We start from the raw sequence: 22,101 nt of genomic DNA, 5'->3' as shown, positions 1-22,101 counted from the left end.
GCGAGTTTTGGGGTCTGCCCATGGGAGCCCGTGGATTTGCTTCAAACTCCCCAGCGCATGACCTGAGCTTGGCCTCTGCTGCCCCAGTTTTGTGGAACTCAGGTTACAGGTCAGCCTGCTCCTGGAAGGCAGGTGCTGTGCTGTCAGGGAAAGGCGGCAGCTGCGATGGCAGGATTGGGGCTGCCCTGTTGGAGCGCGGGGATTGCGACCATTTCTCGCTGCTTCTGCAGCCATCCCAGCACACTGATCGCACCGAGCCCACCTCCCAGGAGCAGACTGACCTGTAACATGTGTCCCACGAACCTGGGGCTTTACAGGCCGCCCCCAAGGTCAGGCTGTGGGAAAGATGGGAGCAAATCCAGGGGCTCTAATGCGGCAGCCTCCATTCTATCCGAGGCCCTGCGACCGTACCGCACCTGCCTCCCAGGAGCAGGCCATGGTCTGAGGGCCAGTCAGAGATGCTCCGGAGCCGGCCGGTGCCCTCCCACCTCCCGGGGCTGTACCTGCTCTCCTAAACCCGGGTATAAGCGGCAGCAAAAACGCGGGGTTCAGGAACTACTAATAGCGGGGTTACCACAAACCACAGCAGTGGCTGGGACCAGCCTAAGAGTCCTAATGGTACGCGCGGCCGGGACCTCACCTCCACACCCCTCCCTGGGTGCCTCCTCAGCTGCACAGCGCACGCCTCACCCACTGGCTCCCCGAGCAGCACGCCCCCACCAGCACCCCCTTAACTGCCCGGCAGTGGCAGCCGAGCCACGGGCAAGCGGCCGCCCAGACTCCAGGCCGTGTTCCTCTTCCAGGAGCTGGTCCAGGAGCACCCGGCTCCCGCCAGCTTCCACGTGTTCTGGGCGGCTTCTGTCGTCCGCGCGTCTGTCCGTCTGCGTGTGCGTGCCCCTCCTCCTCCCTGCAGTGCAAACCGCCCGGGTGGGTCTCCTGCTTTACCGGACCTGGCCACTGGGGCTGGGAGGGGCCAGGTGGGGCCCCTCCTGCTCTTCCCGCCGGGTCTCCATCCCCAGAGCCTTCACCCCACCACTGACTGGGTCCTGGCACTGAACTAGAACCACAAATGTCCTGGGCCAGGCCACACCTCGCCAGCCCCACTTCCCCTGCTCACCTTCCCCTCCCTGTTACTACCCTCCCAACCCTGGCCAGGCCTAGTCTCCCACAAGACCTTGAAGACAGGGCTTCTTCTCCTCACACAGAGGTCCGTGCCCTGACACTCCATCCTGCTAGGTCCTAACCTAAGGCCCCTACACCCTCATGCCTCACCACAGGACCCCCAACATCCTGTAGCAATCCCCCTCACATCTCAGCCAGGTCAGTTCCACTCTGAGCGGGCCCCACGCTCCTCAACCTATACTCCCTCACCATGGGATCCCCTTCACTCTGACTGCAACCCTACTCTGAGCTGACTCCCTCACCCCTCACCCTGTGGTTGGGGTGGGGACATCCGGGCTCCAGTAATGATGACTACTGCCACCAGTGGGGGATACAGCCTAGTGTGCACGTTCATAGTTAATGTCTGAGGCTACAGGGTGAGGCAGGCTGGGCTGAAAGCGGTTCCAATTCCCACCCTGGCACCCTGATCCCCGCACCCTGTGTCTCATCTGACCCGATGGGTCAAGGTGATCACAGGCTGCCAGCCACTGGCCTGTGGGCCTTGGGTGGTTGATGGTCCTGATGGTGGTCTGGACCCCTAGGGCGGAGGCACTGGGCACGCGGACCTTTGGGGTGGGGGAGTTCAGAGGGTGCACTTGAGCCCAGGGGTAGACAGCAGATGGTGGGCTGTGTGCATGGGGCTGTGTGCGTGGCCTGGGCTCAGCCCAGGTGGGTGCAGGGATATTGTTCATTCACACCAGGCCAGAGGGAAGAGGGACGGGAGCTTTTAAAGCATCAAAGTTAGGAAGCCAAGGCTGGAGAGCAATGTAGGCAGGTGCATTGGCCAGGCCACCTTGGAGCCCCCCTCGACGCTGGTCCCTTGCATCCGGGGAGACTGGCAGTTGACTGGCCAATGAGACATACCCTGCTTTGGTATAGTTTACAGGCAATTGAAGGGATTTTGACAGGTAATTTTAATCCAATAATTGTCACTTTCTCTGCGGGAGATCAGGTCCAAAGTCATGGGGAATCTGGCAGTGATCCTGCCTGAACTCCAGCCTGGGACAGTGGAGGACTCACCCAGGAATCATCATGTTAGCTCTCACCAAAAGTCACTGTAATAGAGAAGAACAAATCTGACTCCATATTGGATCTGTTCATTTTCCTTTAACCCTCTGCCGTGTTCTCTAGGCTTAGTCTAGCTAGCTCTGCTCCTTTTGTAAAACAATGTTGCCTTTAGCCTGAAATAAAGAGGAAAGCCTATTCTCAGGGCTCTGAACTTTAAGGATATTAACACTTTTTCACTCCTATAAAGATAACAATTTGCAGAATAGAAAAAGTTTGTTTTGTTGCAGGTTTTACAGGAACACCATGATCTGACCCACGTGGACAGCTGCAAAGGATTCCAAGAACAAAGAAATCCTACACCAACAAGTTTGCAACAACCAACCACAGCCCCTCCCCTTTTTAGTAGAAAAGGAGCCTGAAGTCTGACTTGGGGAAGATGGTTCTCCAAGTCTTCCATTATCTTGGTCTGCAGCTGTCTACGTAGACCAGGTCATAGTGCCTCTGTAAAACCTCTAACAAAACAAAAGTTATTTTCTATTCTGCAACTTGTTGTCTTTATATAAGTGCAAAAGTGTTAATATCATTAAAGATCAGAGCCTTGAAAATAGACTCTCCTGTATATTTCCGGCTAAAGGCAACATTATTTTACAAAATGTGCAGAGCTAGTAAGATTAAGCCTAGAAAAGAGGGCACAGGGTTAAAGCCAAAAGAACAGATCGTCTATGGAGTCAGATTTTTTTCTTTTCTATTATACTATATTCTATTTTTGTTTTAAGTTTATAAGAATAAAGTTTAGCCTTTTCCCATTTTAAATTGTGCAGTTTTCAGGAGCATGAATTGCATTCACAATGCTGTGAGACCATCACCACTGGTTTCAGACTATTTCCTTCCTCAAAGTGAAAGCTTGTATACAAAGCGAACCCCACATCCTACCTCCCCCAGCCCATGACAAGCCATAATCCCCTTTCTCTCTCTATGTCTTTACCTATCCTGGAGGTTCCCTATCAATGAAATCATATAAAAGGTGGCTTTTTAATTTTTTTTTTGTCTGCCCACATATCTTAAGTAGGGAAGGGTGAATTTTTGTTTGTTTGTTTTCACGTGAATTAGCATTTTTGTATTTGGAGAGGAAAACCAGCTGGACTAAAGATGAGACGTACCAAATGAATCCCTTTTAGTAACTCTGGTATAATCTCGGGGTAGGCACTGCTGTTCTAACAGTGAAACCAGAGCCAGAAGGGAGATGCTTAGCTCTTCTTGTGGCAAAATAAAAGCAAACAAAAACAGAAAACAAAGGCCAAGAAAGACAGATTGAAAGACAAACCACAGCCTGGAAAAGCCTTTCCTCATGACCCAAGGTCGGAGAAAAGCTTCACATCCCTGTGGTCCAAAAACATCTTGAAGCCCAGTGTTCTGAAAAGAAACAAAACACACACAGGCATTTCCAACGAGAGGCAGTGCAGGTGGCCAGTGTCTGCTAGAGATGTTCGACCTCTTAGGTGAGGACACAGGCAGACGGACAGACTGCAGAGACAGCTTTGGCCACCATCATACTGGTAGGACTTTAGCCCGGTGACAACCAACCCTGGTGATAACGTGAGCAGGCAGAGGCCCCAGGTAGTCCCCTGGAGGGAAGAGCAAATGGACGCTTCTCTCCGGCAGAACAAGGTGCAGGATACATCAAGGCGCCAAAGGTGCATCCCTTCCCTAGCAGTGCTGGTCCTTAGAGGAGATCCCACCAAAGTTCTTGCACAATTTTCAAAGATAATTTTTCTTCAGTAACATGAAATCAAAATAATCAATATGTCATCAAAGGATTTTCACAAGTGACCTGCCGTGGGCCAGAAAAATACATACATAAATACACACATATGCACTTAAATATATATACACATACATACAGGAAAAGAGACAGACTGAAACACAGAAATGCAGGGGGACACAGAGAAACAGAGAGAGAGACAAGACAGAGAGAGAGGCACTGAGAGACAGAGACAGAGAGAAGGAACACTGAAGCTGGTAATGAGTGGAACTCACGCACATTTTTACAAGTCAGTCTACATGTCAGAACCTGGTCCCAAAGTCCATCCACCTTCCAGGGGAGGGTGTGGGGATCACACAATGGCGTGGGAACAGAAGGCAAAAAATAGGAAACCATTGTGGGGCAGCCCACCACAGAGGCCGAGATGAGACACTGGACCTGTATGTCAATATGACAGAATGACCTAGGTGGCTGTATGCCAGAGTGGACGATGTCAGGGTTGTATTTAATTTCAGTCTCAAGACTGGGAGCTGGGAAGCATGTAGCAAGGAAAGTGACTTTCTCCAGACCCCAGGGCAGACCCCGGCCGGTGTGGCATGTTCTCTGCGCTCCGCCAGCCCTCTGTGGGGTCCTTCCTTTGCTGAGTCTGTGCACAAGCTCCCTGTGATGCCAGCCCGTGGGGGTGACAGATGCAGTAGGTGTTTCTAGGTCTAGAGACAGGATGGCTTCTCTAGGAAGCAGGGGCCAGAATGATCCCCACTCTGCCAATGGGGTTTTGGGGAGACCCTGAGAGGCACGTGGCTTGTCCAGGGTGACAGCACTGCTGAGTGGGGGGAGCCAGGTCTGACCCTAGGTGTCTTCAGAGCTGCGGCACTGGCTGCATCCAGGCCTCCCCAGGGCTATGGGGGAGGCTGAGTTGGAATCACTGTGTGTGAACATGGCAAGAAGTGAGAAATGAGAGATCGGCAGCCCAGAAAGGCCCTTGGGGAGCTTTGTGTCAGGAGGAAGCTTGGATAAGTGGACCCCAGTAAGTGACCTAACTTCCCTGGCAATAGAGCCCAACAGAACTTGGAACTGAAGTCACCAGGCACCCACTCTGTACAGAAGTCCCTACTCAGCTCACCTGGTTGGAGACAGAGGCATGTTCTGCTGCATCCCATTATCCCGAGGCCACAGCTCCCGGAAAGCCCGCAGCGAGGGGCTGTACCAACGCTACCGGCGCTTGGTCAGGTCTCACTCAAGGCTCCTCTGGCCTTTTGGCGAGAGACAAAGGTAAAACAGGGAGGCCCAGGGCAGGCCCGCCCAGGCCGGGCCACCACTCAGATCCCACCCAGGTAGAACCATGGCCCTTTCCTGGCTGGTGGAGATGGAGCAGTCATGTTGGGGATGGGTTTCTGCCTCAAGCAAGAGCAGGTCAGAGGCCTAGGGGGCCGGTCACATCCCCAGCCCAGGTCAAAGCTGGCTGGCTGGGATGTGGAGAGCCGGGGAACGGTCCTGCTGCCCGAGGTGGAGCCCATGCACTCTGGGTATGTCTTTTCCCTCCTGGGTGTCTGAGCTGAACAAGGTCCCAGTCTGACCTGGCAGCAGAGGGTCGAGTGGACAGAATCAGGAGTGTTCCTGGCCGGGCAGGGCTCTGAGACTTCCAGGCCGAGTCAGCTGCTGGTCACTGTCATTGCAGAGCCAGATACCACATACTGAACAGAAGCTGATGAATAAGAACACCAACGCCCCCTCCCCAATTGAAGGGCTGGTGTGCCACTATTCTGAGGGCCAGTGCAGGCTCCAGGTGGGTCTGGATATGGAGGGGTACCCACCACCATGGCCCAGAAATCAGTGGGGCAGGCCTCCGACCCAGACATCACCCAGGGCTCTCCCCAGGGCCCTGCCCGGGGCTGACGGGTAGCTCAGCACACCCGGCTCTGACCTGGAGCACCGTGCCCACCTCACTGCAAGTCAGGTGGAGGACCAGGGGCCGCCGAAGTGGAGCCCGAAGGTCAGAAAGGCAGGGGTGTTACATGTGTGTAGGTGAGGGAGGGGCAATGGCTGGGCCACACAGGGAGGTGTCCCCAGAGGCTACTGTTGGGACCAGAGCAAAGAATGGCCTCAGACCACCTGTCTGGAAAAATTCAGTCACAGAACACATCCTGTAGGCACTTTCTGGGTGGGAGCTGTCTGGAAAGCTCTGGGAAGGTTTCTGTCCTTGAAGAGGCACATTGAAAGGGAGGCAGGTGGGTCAATATTTCCTCTCTCACAGCATGAGCACTTCCACAAGACTTAAAACTCTCTCCACATCCAATAGTTACACAGGAGGCAGGGGCAGAGGAAGATGTCAGAGACCAAAAAGGATGATCTGGATCCAGCAGGAGACCCCGAGCTCCCTCCTGCATCTCCTGCAGCTCCTCCTGAACCTGCATCTGCAGCTGGACTGCTGGGCAATGGAGAACCAGTTCAGGCATCACCACCCCCTGGGGCAGAGCCCCCTCTGCACCCACCCACACCTTCTTCTCCAAAATGTTCTCCAAAATCCCACCGTCAGTCCCCTCCCGCTCCCAAACTTGACTTCCCTTCCGCTGGAGATGTTTTTGTTTGGTTTTCTTTAGTTTCCTTTGTTTGTTTCTCATCATTTATGGCATCCTTTATTTTTCTTTTTATAGTTTCATGTAATAAAATATAGACATTTCCTCTTTTAAATTGTGCAATTCAGGAGCATTAGGGGCATTCACAATGTTGTGCGACCTTCACTACCATCTAGTTTCACACTATTTCTTTCCTCAAAGTGAAACCATGGATCCAGAGCGTGCACTTCCTTCCCTCCTCACCCAGCCCCTGACAACCCCAAGTCCTCTTTCTCTCTGCATGTCTTTACCTCTCCTGGGTGTTCCCTGTCAATGAAACTTTAAAAAAGGTGTTTTTTTTGTCCCTGCCCACATGTTTTAAGCTGGGGCTGGTGATTTTTTTTTTGTTTTCACTTGAAACAGCATTTTTATTATTTTAAGGGTATATCCAGGGGGATTAAAGATGTGATGTACAAAATGAAGCCCTTTTAGTAACTCTGTGCATAATCTCAGGGTAGACACTGCTGTTCCCCCTGAGACACCACAGCCAGAAGACATAAGGGAGATGCTTAGCTCTTCCTGTGGCAAAAACAAAACCAAACAAATAAAAAAAATTAGCAAAAGCCCAGAAAAACAGCTGGAAAGACAAACCACAACCTGGAAAAAGCATTCTTCATAACCCAAGGTTGGCGAAGGGTTTCCCACCCCTGTAGTCCAAAAACCTTTCAAAACCCAGTGTTCTAAACAGAAATAGAACAGAAATGGGCAGTTCCAATGAGAGGCAATGCAGGTGGCCAGTTTGTGTTAGGCTTGACCTCTCAGGTGAGAACTCAGGCAGACGGAAACACTGCAGAGACAGCACCAGTCACCATCACACTGGCGGGTCTTTAGTCAGGTGACAACCAGCCCTGGCGACAATGTAAGCAGGCAGAGGCTCCAGCAGATCCCCTGGAGGGAAGAGTGAAGGGACGCTCCTCTTCAGGAGAACAGGGTGCAGGACGCATCAAAGGGCCACAGATGCATCTCTTCCCCAGAACTTCTGATCCTTACAGTTCATCCCACTAAAATCCTTACACACCTATTCAAAGATGCCTTTTCAAGGGTGTTCATCACAGCACTGGTTGAAACAGTCGGAATTAAGGGAACACTAATGTTGATGGAGAGGGGATGGGGTCCATTTGTTCTGGTTGATGTGAATGAATGAATGCTGTGCAGTTGGAAAAGTGGGTGCCTGGTCTCATTCCAATGTCAAGGGAGGCCTCAGGGTGGAAGTATGCAGACCCACTGTCTGCATCCAGGGTCCCATCTGCACTACCACATATGTGTGAAATAAATATAGATGTAAATTGATCTGATTGTGATTGTGTGAGAGGCAGAGATGGAAAGAGACATACTGAGAGACACAGAGACTGAGACATAAGCAACAAATCATTCATGACAGTCACCTCTGTGGGTTGGAATCACAAATCTATTCTCTTTTAGGCAATATTTCAATTTTTTGTAATGTGTCTGTATTACTCTACTAATTCTAAAAGGATTAAAATCCTATGTTAATGTGACCCATTCATTACTCATCTATGGAGTAATTAAAGTACACTAATCCTGTTTTTAAAAGAATTTAAAGCCTTCTCAGGACTCAGTTCCATGTCAGCTCCGTGGCAGCAGAGGTTCTCCAGGAGGTCGTGTCTTTTCTGAATCAGCGTCCAATAGAGGTGAGGAAGAAGTATCAAACTTGGGCACTGAAGACTATAATAGATGAGAGATTCTTTTGAGAGAAATTAAGACCTACATTCACAGAAAATAATCCCATATTCATGGAGCAGAAGGCTTCATTCTACTAAGATGACAATAGTCCACAAATAGATCTAAGGATTCAACGAATGCCTACCCAAATCCCAGGTTTAGTTTTGCAGGAACTGACAATCAATCTAAAATTCACGTGGAAAATCCAGGGGCTCAGAATACATGAGTGAATCTTGAAAAAGAACAAAGTTCGAGGAATGGAAAGTCAGATGGAACCCACGGTTAATACAAAACCAATTTAAGCTGAAGATACCTGAGATTCAATAGATGTAGAAGAAAACCTGTCATGGAAGCCAATTCTCTCCTCTCCCTTTGCCCTATTAAGTTAGGTTGATAAAAAGCCTTTAACTTTCACCATTTAACATGGTAGTTACTTTTCTGGTTGGCTCCTGTATGTGTATAAATAAACCTTTTCTCTCGTTCATCTCCTTTTTACTTCTGTGGGCCCTTTGGGAGGGATTCTGAATGATGGGGACCTGCTCTTTTTCACCTTCTTTAGTGACATCTTTTGTCCATGGTGAAGTGCTTAAAAAAAGAAAAGACTCATTGGTTTTGGGTCGGATTTGGAACATGTATACCTTTGGAGACCCCCTGGAGGAACAAGGGGGTTCAATACTGCTGGGAGAATTTACTGGTTGTCTTGCCCAAATGCCTAACAAGACACTATTTGCAAGGTTTTTTGTTTTTTTTTTTAAAGATACTTACCCTAAAACAAAAACCCTAACTCAACCTCTTGGATGATCAAATAGAAGAAATGAGAATCATATCTGGCCTAAGAATACTTCCTTAACAAAACAGAAGGACAGAATCAGATTCAGAGCAAAAATTAAAATCCATTTATACCATCAACCCTTCCACTCTTTGGACACTTTCCTCATGTAATCTGCCAGATGGCTTCCTGGAGAAGGCCCTTTGCCCGGAACTCGTGCTCATTTTCAGAGCTCGGCCAAGCGGGAAGTTGGTCCCCAGGGCCTGAGAGGGTCTATTTGTGAAATCTTCTCTGCTGAGACCCACCGGACTGAAGGGAACTGTGTGCTCTGAGGGAGAGAGAGCACACTGAGCCTCTGTGGAGGCATCTCTGAGATCACCCCAAAGGCACACAGCTCTAACTTTGGACACGGGGATTTTTGATTGGCATCTTATTTTGAAATCTCCTCCTGGATAGAAAGAGGCAGATTGAAGATGTTGCAATTGGATGGGCACGTCAGCCTCTCGAAATTGTCGATGAGGAAGACACGCAATTCTCTGCAGAAATAGGAACACCCATCCCTGCTCTGCTGACTTCATCTACAGAGAAACAGAGACGTGGCTCTAGGGGGAATTCAACACCCACCAACTCTTCTTACCAACGTTAACGTCCCCACTTTATTCTCCTGTCAGGTCTCTGCACAAAAACTGTGACTCAGCCCCAAATATCACATACCCATCACCCTGAACCACTGTGTCTGTGTGCAACTTGAGCATTAATGCCTGTGACCTTTACTGTCAAATCGTGTCCCCCTTTCAGCCTGTCTCCCGCCATCATCCCAGCCCAACCTCGGTGTCTCTCTCCAGGTCAGCAGCACTCTTCCCATTGGCTTCCCATCAGCTTACCTTGCCCTGCTTCCATTGTTTATTCCCTATATGTTACCCACAACAGTCTTATTAAAGTATGAATCAGATCAAGTTTTTCCACTTTGCAAAATACTCTCGTGATCTTCCATTGTATTCAGAAGGATATCCAGAGTCCCTACCAAGGCCCTGTGTGATCTGGTCCCTCACCTGTCTCTGAAGCCTCGGTTCTCACCGTTCTGCTCCAGCCCATCTTCACCACCCCGATGATCCCCACCAGGACAGCTGTGTTTGTAACTCCAGGTCTTGTACTTACACTTCTCCTGGCCTGGGAGGATTTTCTTGTCTTTTACCTACGTGGCTTATACTTTTGCTTCATTCAGGACATTGTTCAAATTATTTGACCCTCAGAGAGGACTTATCTGACCACATTATTTAAAATAGCACACACATATTTCCTATTCAATCATTTTCTCTCCTAATATGCTTTATCTTTCTTTGTGGCAATTATTAGTACCTGGCAGTACATCATATATTTATTTGCTTACTTGTTTATTGTCTATTTTTCTTACTCTACCTATATTCATGGAAGCACAAATAACTGTTTTAACCAGTAACTTTCAAACTGCCTTTAAATGAATTCTTTCATAAAATGAGAATTTCAGTGGCTTCCACGTGTTGCTTAGGGGAAAAAAGAGAAAGGATTCAGGTTGAACTAGGTTATTAAGGACCTGGGAGTTGGTTATTTATTTCATACATAGTAGTTTGTATCTGTTAATCCCAAACTCCTAATCTAGCAAAAGACCGAGCTGATTACTATTATTAAAAGACTTTTTTTTTTCTTTTTAAACTTGGGTTGTTTGAGATCTCTTTTCTTCTTTGTTCTTTTTCTTTTTTTTAAAGATTTTTTCTTATTTGATTTTACATTGAGGTACTGCGAATTGAACTCAGCACGTACTCTACCCCTTGAACTATACCATCCCCTCCAAAGACAATTATTTTTATACTTTGACAATACCATATTGAATTAAGATTTTTTGTTCCATTTTCCCTTCATAGAGTTTATAACTGAGGGAGAGAGTCAGAGGAAGCCCTGGGCCATCCATTCCTTCTCAGCGGGTTACTACACAGAAGAGGAGCTTGGCTGTCACCAGGCCCAGCTCACCTTTCTGCTCTGAGGGCCGACTCAGGCCACTTCTCTAAACAGAGGCGTGTTAGAAGCAGCAGAAAGCCAACTAGTGAGCAGCAATGACAAAACTGACCCACCTGCAGTTGGACATAATCTGCTCTGAAATGAACATCTTAAAACTCTTTTTCCTATTAGTGGATGGTTTTCAAAAATATTCCCAAGGAGATGAATCTCACTCTATTTTTCTGGATTTTTTGGGCCTTCTATGACTTTAACTGCAGGCTTGATTGTCTGCAGAACGTCTTCAGGGAAGCCAGGCAGAAAACATGAACAGATCCTGCAGGCCACGGCTGAGGCCTCCGGTCAAAGCATCCTTTTTGTGCAGAGCTTACGTTCATGGGACCATTTTCATGACTGCTGTAATTAGTTCTCATCCAACTGTCCCACTGAAAATGTTTCTAGATGGAAGGTGGTCTGACACAGGTGAGCAGTGGGGATGTGGCGTGCAGATGGCAGACAGACTGGAAGGAGAGAAGGGAAATGTTTCCTCAGGCTTCAGTTTGGAAGACTTATGATATTTATATGAACATTAAACTGGGTCAGGCTGAAGCGCCGTTTGCTCTAAGATGGGGTGATGTACGCATATCCCTACAACTTCTAAAAAATATGTTGAAGCTGGATGTGACAGCCTTGGGGACACACAGCTTAGAGTGACACCTTCGTTCCAAGATGCCTATGATCTCAGGCTCACAAAGAGGAAAGGAATACACATATTTTGCCTGTGTAGTTCTATGTGAAATTATTTTGACCCTTGCTGGATGGTGTAAGATCAGAAATCATGTAGTCTTTCTTGCATCGCAAAGACAACAATCCTTGATTAGTCAGCAGACTGTTTCCAATGGCCCAGGGTCTGCGCCAGACATTAGCTGTCTAGACAAATACCACACAGCCCCCTAACCCTCAAGGAGATCACAGTGTGTCACGGAAGAGACAAATTTAAATAGATTTTCAAAACAATGTGGTAAGAGTCACTTGGCATCATGAATATTGTATGTTCAGAGGGGCTCTTGCACTGCCTGGGGAAGGGTTCTAGAAGGTAGGGAAGGTGTCAGAGAGGAAATGCTTTCTGCACTGACATCTGAAGGATTCCAGCAAATCTCTAGACCAGGAGAGTGCGTGCTGGGCACGGGATTCTCGCCAGCTTGCGTGTCTCGTGCAGAGGTCTGGTCGTGTCTAAGAGCACTTTGCACTTAGGGAAGGAAGGTCAGTGAGGTTAAAGGCTGTGAGGAACTAATGGAAGCTGAGGCTGAAAAAAACAGCAACTAGCTGATGAGAAGGTGTAACTTTAAATCAGGGAGCGTGGACTTCCTCACATACGCAGCGGGGAATTCTTTGGGGTTTTAAGGAGGAAAGTGACACAGATTAGTCATTAAAAGTGAGCAAAGTGGATTGTTCACTCTAAAGAACAGCATTGGGGAGACTAGCAAGGGGTGTGAGTTAATGTAGTGGGGAGCGAGGGGCAGGGACTTAGCTCGGGGACATTAAGGAATAGAATTGTAATACTGACGGGAGTGAGGGAGTGGAAAAGTAAAGGAAAACTCCCAGATGTATGGCAAGGAAAACAGATGGGATAGTGATGCCATTGTTTGAAGAAGTAAACCTAGTTCTGAGCAAGTGTAAATTCAAACATACAGAGCTTGAGATTTTTATGGGCTAATCAAGTGGGAATGTCTACTTTTCAATTACAAGTATATTTCTGGGACTGAAATTAGATGTCCATGCTAGAAAACATTTGACAGTTAATCAGTGGACAGAGAGCAGTTGAAGCCACAGGAATAAATGACACCCACTGACAGTTTATCAAAGAGAAGGGAAGGAGGGCACTTCTGGTTCAGAAAATATGGCAGACCAGAAACTTGAAGACCCACTCACTGAAGACACATAAAAACGTAGGACACAATGCCGCCAATCTTTTCTTTTTTTTTCTTTTTTTTTTTTACAGGCACATTTATTGTGGTATGATTCCTTTACAGTAAATTACACATATTTCACATGTACTATTTGATGAATTTGATAGATGTCTACATCCAGAAACCATCACCACAATCAAGATATCTATCATTCCCATCACTCCACAAGAGGGACACTTTTTGAATTCCTGTATTTATCCCTTCCCATCCCCTTCTCTCCCTGGTAACCATAAGTTTGTTTCTCTATGTCTGTGGGTCTGTTTCTCTTTTGTAGTTAAGTTCATTTATGTCTTTTTTTAGATTCCACATATAAGTGATATTATATGGCATTTTTCACTTTTTCTGGCTTACTTCACTTAGAATGACTATCTTTATGTCCATCCATGTTGCTCCAAATGGCATTATTTTGTTCTTTTTAATAGCTGAGTAGTATTCCTTTGTATAAATATACTACTACTTCTTTATCCAGTCAGCTGTCGATGGACACTTGGGTTGTTGCCATGTACTGGTTATTATAAATAGTGCTGCTGTGAGCATTGAGGTGCATGTGACTTTTTGAATTAGAGTTTTCTCTTGACATATGCCTGGGAGTGGGAAGGCTGGATCATGAGTTAAGTCCATTTTCAGTTTTTAAAGCAACCACCACACTGTCCTCTCTAGTGACAATGCAGCCCGTTTAATTAAAGCAGAGCCATGCTCAGAAAGTAACGTGTATTTCTAGGGGCCAGACATGAAGTGCAGTGAGTGTGGCCTGTTGAAGAATCAGAGGGCAGTCTGGCAGGGCTGGAGGAGAGTGACAGGGAGAGTGTGGTACAGGCAGCATTCAGACCACGTGGGGACCTGATAGGCTAGGATAAGGAGCCTGGACTTCCAGTCATCCCTTGGTAACCATGGGGCACTGGTTCCAGGACTCCCCCCAGACGTCAACATCCATGGATACTGACACCTCTTGTATAAAATGGCATAGGATTTGCATGGAACTTATGTGCACCCTCCCATGTACATTTTCTATATATATATACAAACTTTTGTTTTATGGAGTTATAGTCATTTTACAATGTTGCATCAAATTCCAGTGTAGAGCAAAGTTTTTCAGTTATACATGAATATTCACGTATATTCATTGTCATATTCTCTTTTGCTGTGTCCTCCTGTGTACTTTAAATCATCTCTAGATTATTCATGGTATCTAATACAACATGAATTCTATGTAAGTAGTTGCCAGTGTATGGCAAATTCAAGTGTTGCTTTTTGAAACTTTCTGTTTTTTCCCGAACATTTTCAATCCACAGTTAGTTGAATCTGCTGGATAGGGAGCCCCTAGATATGGAGAACCCCCAAGCTCTTCCTTTCTACCTAAATTTCCACTGCAAGCACTGAAGGGTTCCAAATATATAAGAGCGCAATCTACCTGCTATAAACGCTGAAGAACTCCTTCAGCGTATGTAGAGCAGGAGAGAAGGTTTAGGGCCAACTAGTGGGAAAGGAGGGCTTGCCTGGAGAGGAAGGAGGAAGGACCGCAGTGGAAGCCAGCTTGTACCCTGACCGGAGCTAGTTGATAGCAGTGAGGGACGCCGAGGAACTGGGGACACGTCACTTGGGCGATCATGGCCGCCAGGTGCAGGGTTCACATAGCTGGGACCCAGTTTGCAAGATCAAAATAACAAGGGGGGAGAGGGCCTGCCTCAGTCCCGGGATCCTGACAATGGCCACAGCGCCGTGACCCCAGCTAATGCGGCTCCCCTAGTAAGCCAGAAAAAGGAAACTCTGAGCCAAGATATTGCAGATTCCACCTCAGCCACACGGATAACTAGATCTCTAAGCTGACAAAATGTAACCACCAGAAACAGGAATCTTTCCTTTTCTCTTCCTTTGGACCTTTGGACAGGGAGCCACATATCTCTGACGGGAACCATCTTTAATCCTATAGAGAGCTCACTTATTCAGGAATAAGCATAGATAAAAAGAGTGGGGTGATGGTTTAAAGTGGAAGTCAAAGCGGAAGCCCAACTGAGAAATGGTGAAAACATGCATGTCATTGAATCTGAGTTATGGCGAAAAGATGGAGGAAGGTTAAGGAAATCTTTATTCACCAGACATGACTAGGCAGTCATAAAAAGACAGCACTTTAAATCAATAAAACATTTTTTTGTTGATGAAAAAAAAATGCCATATTTTAAAACATGTCTTGGGCCATCAATAACATGCTGAGATTTGTTGAGGAGGAGAACATAAAGCTGCATATAGACATGTAAGGGTTCCAAGTCCACTGCTCAAAAAAACTTAGCTAATCATGTGTCCAGTTGATTTGAAAATCCCTATAAGTAAATAACTCAAAAGTGGGAAAGACATGGGATTAAATAGTGGTAGTGAGCAATGAAATCTAAGAAGTTTATACCTATAATTTCATTGTTAATGTAACAAACTGAAAGCAACTGTCTAAGAAATAGTAACTGGAGGACAAACACACACACACACAAACACACACACACACAATCTGGAACAGCAGAGAGGAAAAATATGCTAAATTTATCATTATTGAGGAACAGGATCTAATAGATCATTTCATTTTTGAGACTGTTATAGAAATACTGGTCCAATTACATATAAAGTTATGAAATTAGAGATGATTTATAAAAATTTAGAGAGAATTTTCATTAAAAGGCAATATAGCTTCCAAATCATTGAAGAGAAAATTAACAATAAAAAAGTAATCAATCCAGCTAATATGGAGTAACAGAGACAATATATACCATCCTAAAATAAACCACAAATTGGATACAATATATGAAGCAATGATTTTTAACCCACGTGAAAAATATCCTCCACTAGGACCCTGTCCTGACACCTCCATAATAAGGCTGCTAGGCCTCCTACTGACATCACCAAGAATGTCCACCAGGAGGCGACATTTCCTTCCTCTGCTCCTACTGCAGAGCCAGTCCTGCGCAGTCCTTTTCCAGGTTTTGTCAGGCAGCTCCCAGAAGTGCTCTTCTGGGCCTTGGTCCCTTTTAGCCACCAGCAAAGGGATAAAGGATGAGTAGTAAGCCTCCTTACTCATCCAAGACCTAGGAAACTATCTGATTTCTGAGCAGCCCTTCACTCATGTCTGCTGTCTGGTACTCCCCACCCGGCTTCCCGAGTCCCCAGCTTGGGCAGTCTGCACGCTGGCCACAGCCCATCAGAATCTGTACCCCCGCCAAGAGGCCATGCGTGATCATGAGCAGGGCTCCAGGACTCTGGAACAGCGTGGCTTGGACTGCGTCATGGCCCTGGGCTCGTGAGCTCCATGCCCTTGGTTGAGTCATTTAACATCTCTAAGCTACAGTTTCCTCATCAGTAAAATGAAGACATAATCAATATGGAAAAAAAATCAGAATCTGGTGGGGAGTAAATTTCTGGTGATTGAATATTATTTTAATTTTGAATTATACAGCAAAGGACATCACACAATTTTTACTACTTCAGAATTCTAAAGGACAGCTTCTACTGTTAAAACTAATGCATGCACGTACACACAAACACATGTGCAGACACACTGGCTCTGCTTCACATACATCCCCACGCTCACACACACATGGACTCATGTACCACACAAGCACATACCATACAAACAACCACACACGTCCTCAGGCTCAAACACACACATAACATACACACAACCACATACATCCCCAGGCGCGAGCGCACACACACACACACAGTCATGTACCACACACATCCCCAGGTGCGCGCGTGCACACACACACGTCATACACACCTTTGGCGTTATTCTAAATCAATTTACAATTGAGGGTCTCAGTGTCCATTGTTTTATCCGCTCAGAAGATCCTGACTTTGGAGCGTGAAGCAGAAGCCCCTCCTCTCTGGAGATGGTCTTTGCCACTTACAGTCTCAGCAGAGGCAACATAACTGCTCTGAACCTTTGGAAGTGCAGGGCCAGAGCATACCTGGGAGCTCACATCCTATTTATCTAAACGTTTTAAGTGCAGTAGGTTCTAAATTCCTGCCTTTACAAATATACATTCATTATAAGGGGGAAGGCCAGGTTCAAATTTAGAATTCCCAGACTCAGGAGAGTCCTGCAAAGAAAGTGAGTGTGTGGGGAGAGCTGATTCCAAGTCTTTGATCACTAGCCTGACCCTTTTCTTCCAAATGCTGGGTCCATCCCTTGTCACAAGGGGCCTTGGATGTGCAAAGGGGGACACTCAGAATTCACGTCTGTGCTCGGCATATACCCTCCATGCAAACAGCTGCCCTTTGGCCTCTCTATGAGTCCTGGGAATCTGAAATCTGGGGAGAGCCTGTGCATGACCTAGAAATGGGTCAGGGGCTGCAGAGGCAAGGCATTCGGGGTCCTGGGTTTCCAGAGCACGGGATGGAGCCAATGACTGTGTCCCCTTGGCCCTGCTGACTCCACCCCATGGAGGGCGTGGCCAGAGGAAGTGTCAGGGCCAGGGGGACCTTCTGTAGTGCAGGACCCAGGGCAGCAGGCCCCCTTGCCGGGGACTAAGGGCAGAATCCCTAAGGAAAGGCCTGAGGAGACTGTAAGGTATCTTCATTCCCATTAATTAAAAAAACAAAAGCTCACCACAGATGTGAGTGGGAAGGGTTTTGTTATAACAAGGGAGGGCACTTGCCAATTTCTGGCCTTAGAGGGCTGGTGGGTTTGCCAGGTTGATGACGAACTGAGAGGCCGTTAGCCTCCCCTGGGTCTAAACACCGCCTGAATTCCTCCAGGTGACACTGAATTGCAGTGAGACATGGAACCCTCTCAAGTTGTTAAAATATTCATGGTGAGCCATGCAACTCTCTCCTCATTCTTGGCTATGAAAACAGGATAAACACAGGCGGGAAACTCATCTGCCTGTTGGTTGGTTCACTGTCCATCTGGTGCCCCTTCTTGTAGGAGCCTTTATCATATCACCCAGGGCTGACCCGGCTCAGGATTACAGCTGATTTTCCGCAGGTGGCATCACTTGCTGGTGACACGAAGGAGGCATGTAAGCCACCTCCCAAACACTGAGGCTCCTCCTGGGAGGAGCCTGCAGGCCCCCAGTCCAGCCTCTGCACAATGATGCTCCTTAGTGCCACTCCCTGCTTGCTGTCCTGGCCTCTAGCTCTGGACAGAACCTCACTGGGTTGTCGATAAATGTCACCCATGCACCACGTCTAAGCTTGGGGTCCAGATGTGACCATGGTTCTTATTTTCTTCCCATCGATGGATTGTTTGATCTTCGTGTAATCATGTTGGCAGGAAGGCCAGTACCACCCTCTTGAGGCCTCCCCAAGCTGCCTCTGCCTATAACTGTCCTAGCACCCCAGGGGATCGGTTCTGAATCCTGGCAATCAGACACGAGGATGAGAGCTGGAGAGACAGGAATCCACTCCTGCTGTGGTTTCTGCTGAGGCTCGATGTGGCCATAGAAATGGATCCCACAGGCCCTGACGTCAATTGACTCGCTGCAGAGATGCTCCCTCACTGCCCCATTCACCACACAGACCGAGGGCTTTCTGCTTGTTCCAAAAGGCCCCACCCTGGAGGGGGCACTGGGTCCAGTGGAGTGTCCAGCCTGGTTCCCCGCCAGCCCTTAGGGCCTTGGTGGGGACAGGAACATCAAGTACCCTCCCCTTAGGGGCCCGTGTGTCCATTCCAGCCAACAGGCTGGGGTCATAAGCACTTTAACTCACCTGAGGTTGTTTTCCTCACTTCAGGGGCAGTGAGGAATGGGCTTCTTCACACCCCAAGTGCCCCAGGTCTGGATTCAGACAGCCTGGCTCTCCCCCCAGTCCTGCAGTTCCCGGCCACACCTGCTGCTGGTCACAGTCTGTGCTGTGTTCTCTTCCAGGACAAGGGGTGAACTCTGACCCCCACCACGCCCCCACCAGTGGTGGCAGAGGCGGCGGACAGGCAGGTGAGCTGGGGCCTGAGACCGTCCCCTGAAATCAGTGCCCCAGAGGCCGCTGGTGACTAGAGGGACCACGGGGCAGAAGGCAGCATGGGAAGGGAGGAGGAGGAAGGTTCAGGACAAGGAGATGAAAGGGGGAACGGATAGCATTGTGAAGACCTCGACCATGAAAGGGAAGAGAAAAGACAGTGACAGCTGGAGCGGTGTTGGCGTTAAAAGCTGCGGGCGTTTTTATTTAATTTTATTAATTACCATTATATATAGTGACAGATTTCTTATTTTATTAAAGATTATGTGCCATGTCATATAACAGAATATAGTATGTTATTATTTATTAAATAATACATAATAGTAGATATACTAGCATATTATGTTCTTTTTATTTATTAGCAGATAGTATATAATATATATGTAGGTGTTTATATACATAATATATAATTCATGCATCTATATAATATATAACACATAACACATAATGTAAGATTATGATTAATATATTTTATAACAAGATTACATAACAATAACGATGTAATATTACCCATTGTATGTCTTGGTTCATGACACATTCTCACCTTAGGTGCCTGTCAGAGGTATTTATGTATTAAAATTAATATTATAAGAAACAGTTGTGAACGTATCACCCAGCATCAGAACAGGACTATTGACAGTGACATACTGTCTCCTCTTTCCCTATCCTGCTCTTGGCCTCTTCTCACAGGAAGTAACCAGCATCCTGAATCCTGGCTTACCCTTGTCTTGTTTTACTTTCACACACACAATATTTAAGATCAGTTAAAACAAATGAGCTGCAGGTACATGCAGCGAAGTGGATGAATCATACACTCAATGTTAAATGAATAAAGTAAGCCCTAGAAGGTAGCCTATAGTGTGCTATGCTTTTAACTGTGTATATATATGTCAACTAAACTCACCAAATTATGAACAACTACAGCTAGAGTCCAGGTGGGTGAGGGACAGAGAAAAGGTGAGGTGAGCAGATTTGCTGCAGGTGAGGGAGTTCCTTTCCAGTAACATGCCATTCCCTCTGAAGCAGGAGGCAAGGCTATCTCCTGGGAGTCAGGGAAGAGACAGAGGGAAGGTTAGAGGTGTGCAGAGAGCAGAGAATGTTGACACAACTGAGTGATAAGTGGTGAAATGTGCTCACTAGAGAAACCCTGGAGGATTACCTGGCAGAGGCAACATGGTGGGCATTGATTTGTAGTCTTAGAAATCTGTGCTGGGAGAACCTTCTGCTTGCAGGCTCAGAACAAATAGAGCTGGGTGAACGGAGATGGAAGTCGTCCTGTTGAGGAACTGAAAAGATCAAAGCTCAAGGGGGTTTTGTCTGTCATAAGGAGAGTGCTGACTGTGGATGCAGAGCTAGAAGGTGGGGAAGTGGAAGTAAGAGGAACGTGGACAGGCAGGAAAGCAGAGGAGTCAGTGCATGATGCCCCAGTGAGGGTGAAGGAGGGCCAGGGAGGCCAGTGGTGAAGTAGCTGGATGGCTAGAGGTGGGCACTTAAAGGAGAGATCATGGACCTGGGGTGGAGACAGGCCTGGGTATGAGCCCATGGGTAGGGTGAATGGGGGGTGGCTGGCTCAGGCTGATGGAGAAGAAGACCCTAAAATGACCATACTGGGTTGTGGAGGGAGAATCAGCTTTGACGTCTTGATGGTAGGAGGCGAGGCAATACAGAGGTGGTGGTCCAGGTGCTCCTGACTGAGGAAGATGAGCAGGGAGGACAGGGTGGCAGGCACTGCTAGGAAAGGATCTGGGTTTTCCAGGTGCTCCCAAGAGAGGAGAAGCAATGATCTGAAGGTGGAAAGTGAGCACAAGGAGGTCAACCCAGGTTCCTGATCAAACGGGGGTTGTGAGGGGGCAAAGCGTCAACTCCAGAGATGGTTGCCCAGGAATCAGGGACCACGGGTGAAATGACGGGACACTCAGAGAAGAGAGGGAGAAGAGTCTTCTGGGTGTAGGGGGAAGAGTGGCCCCAGGACAAAGGAGCACATAGGCACAGTGATGAGGATGGACTGGCTCCATGGTGACACTGGCGGGATGGCTGGATCTTTGTCCTGAGGGCTTAGGTTGGGGGGCTACTGGCCTCATGAGGACTCCCCTCTCAGAAGTCTGGACAGAGGCTCCCGCTCCTGAGAGCTGCGTGGCCACCAATGTTCCCGGAGTAGCTCTGCCTCCATCATCTCCTATCAGACTTTCCTGCCCAGACCCCAACTGCCAGTGAGGGAGCCTGGACCTCGCAGCTGTTTCCCATGGAGGGACACAGGCTCCTTGGAGAAGCAGGCTGATCTTAGTTTGCTCCGTAACCCAGGGCCTAGCAAAGCGCCAGCCCATGAGTGGGCCATAAAGGGGCTTGGATACTTACTAAATTAACCCAAAGCAGTAGAATATCAGAGCTGGAGGAAATGACAACTGAGCTCACAGAGTTCACTGCCCACACCCCCATTCTACAGATGAGGAAATAGAGACCAAGCGGTGAAGCAAACTTTGCCAAGGACACACTGCTCTTAAATGCTGGCCTGTGTTGGGCATGCCAAGTGATGAGCTGCAGTGAAGGGGCTGAGAGGGGACTCTTCGGCCAGACAGCTTGGGTTCAAGTCCCAGCTCTGCCATTTATTAGCCGTGTGATTAATGAATGTCCTTACCTTTAAAGTGGAACTCACAGTGGTGCCAACTCATTGGATTGTCATGAACACAGCATTCCTGGAACAGCAGGACAGAGTTCTGTAAGGGTTTGCTAATACTTTGGTTACTATTATTATCACCAAGTAAACCCTGAAATGAAGAACAAAGGCAGCAAGAATTTTTATTTTAAAGGATTTTAAAATCCTCTGATGAATGTTTCATTTCATCTAATCAAGTCTGCATTTGACCCTTATTAACAACTACACAATGGATTACTTTTGAGGCAATCTTGCTTCATGTCTTTAATTCTCACTAACGACAGAGGCTATTAAACAGGCAGCAGTTTCTTTTCCAGGAAGAGGGACAAAAAGTTAAAAATAACTCAGTGCCTCTTGGTCCCCAGTGAGTTGGCTGTGACCTGTCAACCCAGCTTTGGGGAAGTGCCTGCTCCCTCTGGGCTCACTGCGCTGCCCCGCGGCCCCCAGGGGGCGCTGTACCCCCACACGAATCCAGTCTCTTGGTTCCTATCTTTGCTTCAGATCCCTCAAGGACTGCCCATGCCCCATGGCCCCATCTGCCCTGCCAGCCTCGCCTGCTGGACTCCAAGACA

Source organism: Camelus dromedarius, unplaced genomic scaffold, assembly GCF_036321535.1.
Source record: "Camelus dromedarius isolate mCamDro1 unplaced genomic scaffold, mCamDro1.pat HAP1_SCAFFOLD_114, whole genome shotgun sequence".
Classification (NCBI taxonomy): domain Eukaryota; kingdom Metazoa; phylum Chordata; class Mammalia; order Artiodactyla; family Camelidae; genus Camelus; species Camelus dromedarius.
This window is presented reverse-complemented; position numbering follows the sequence as displayed.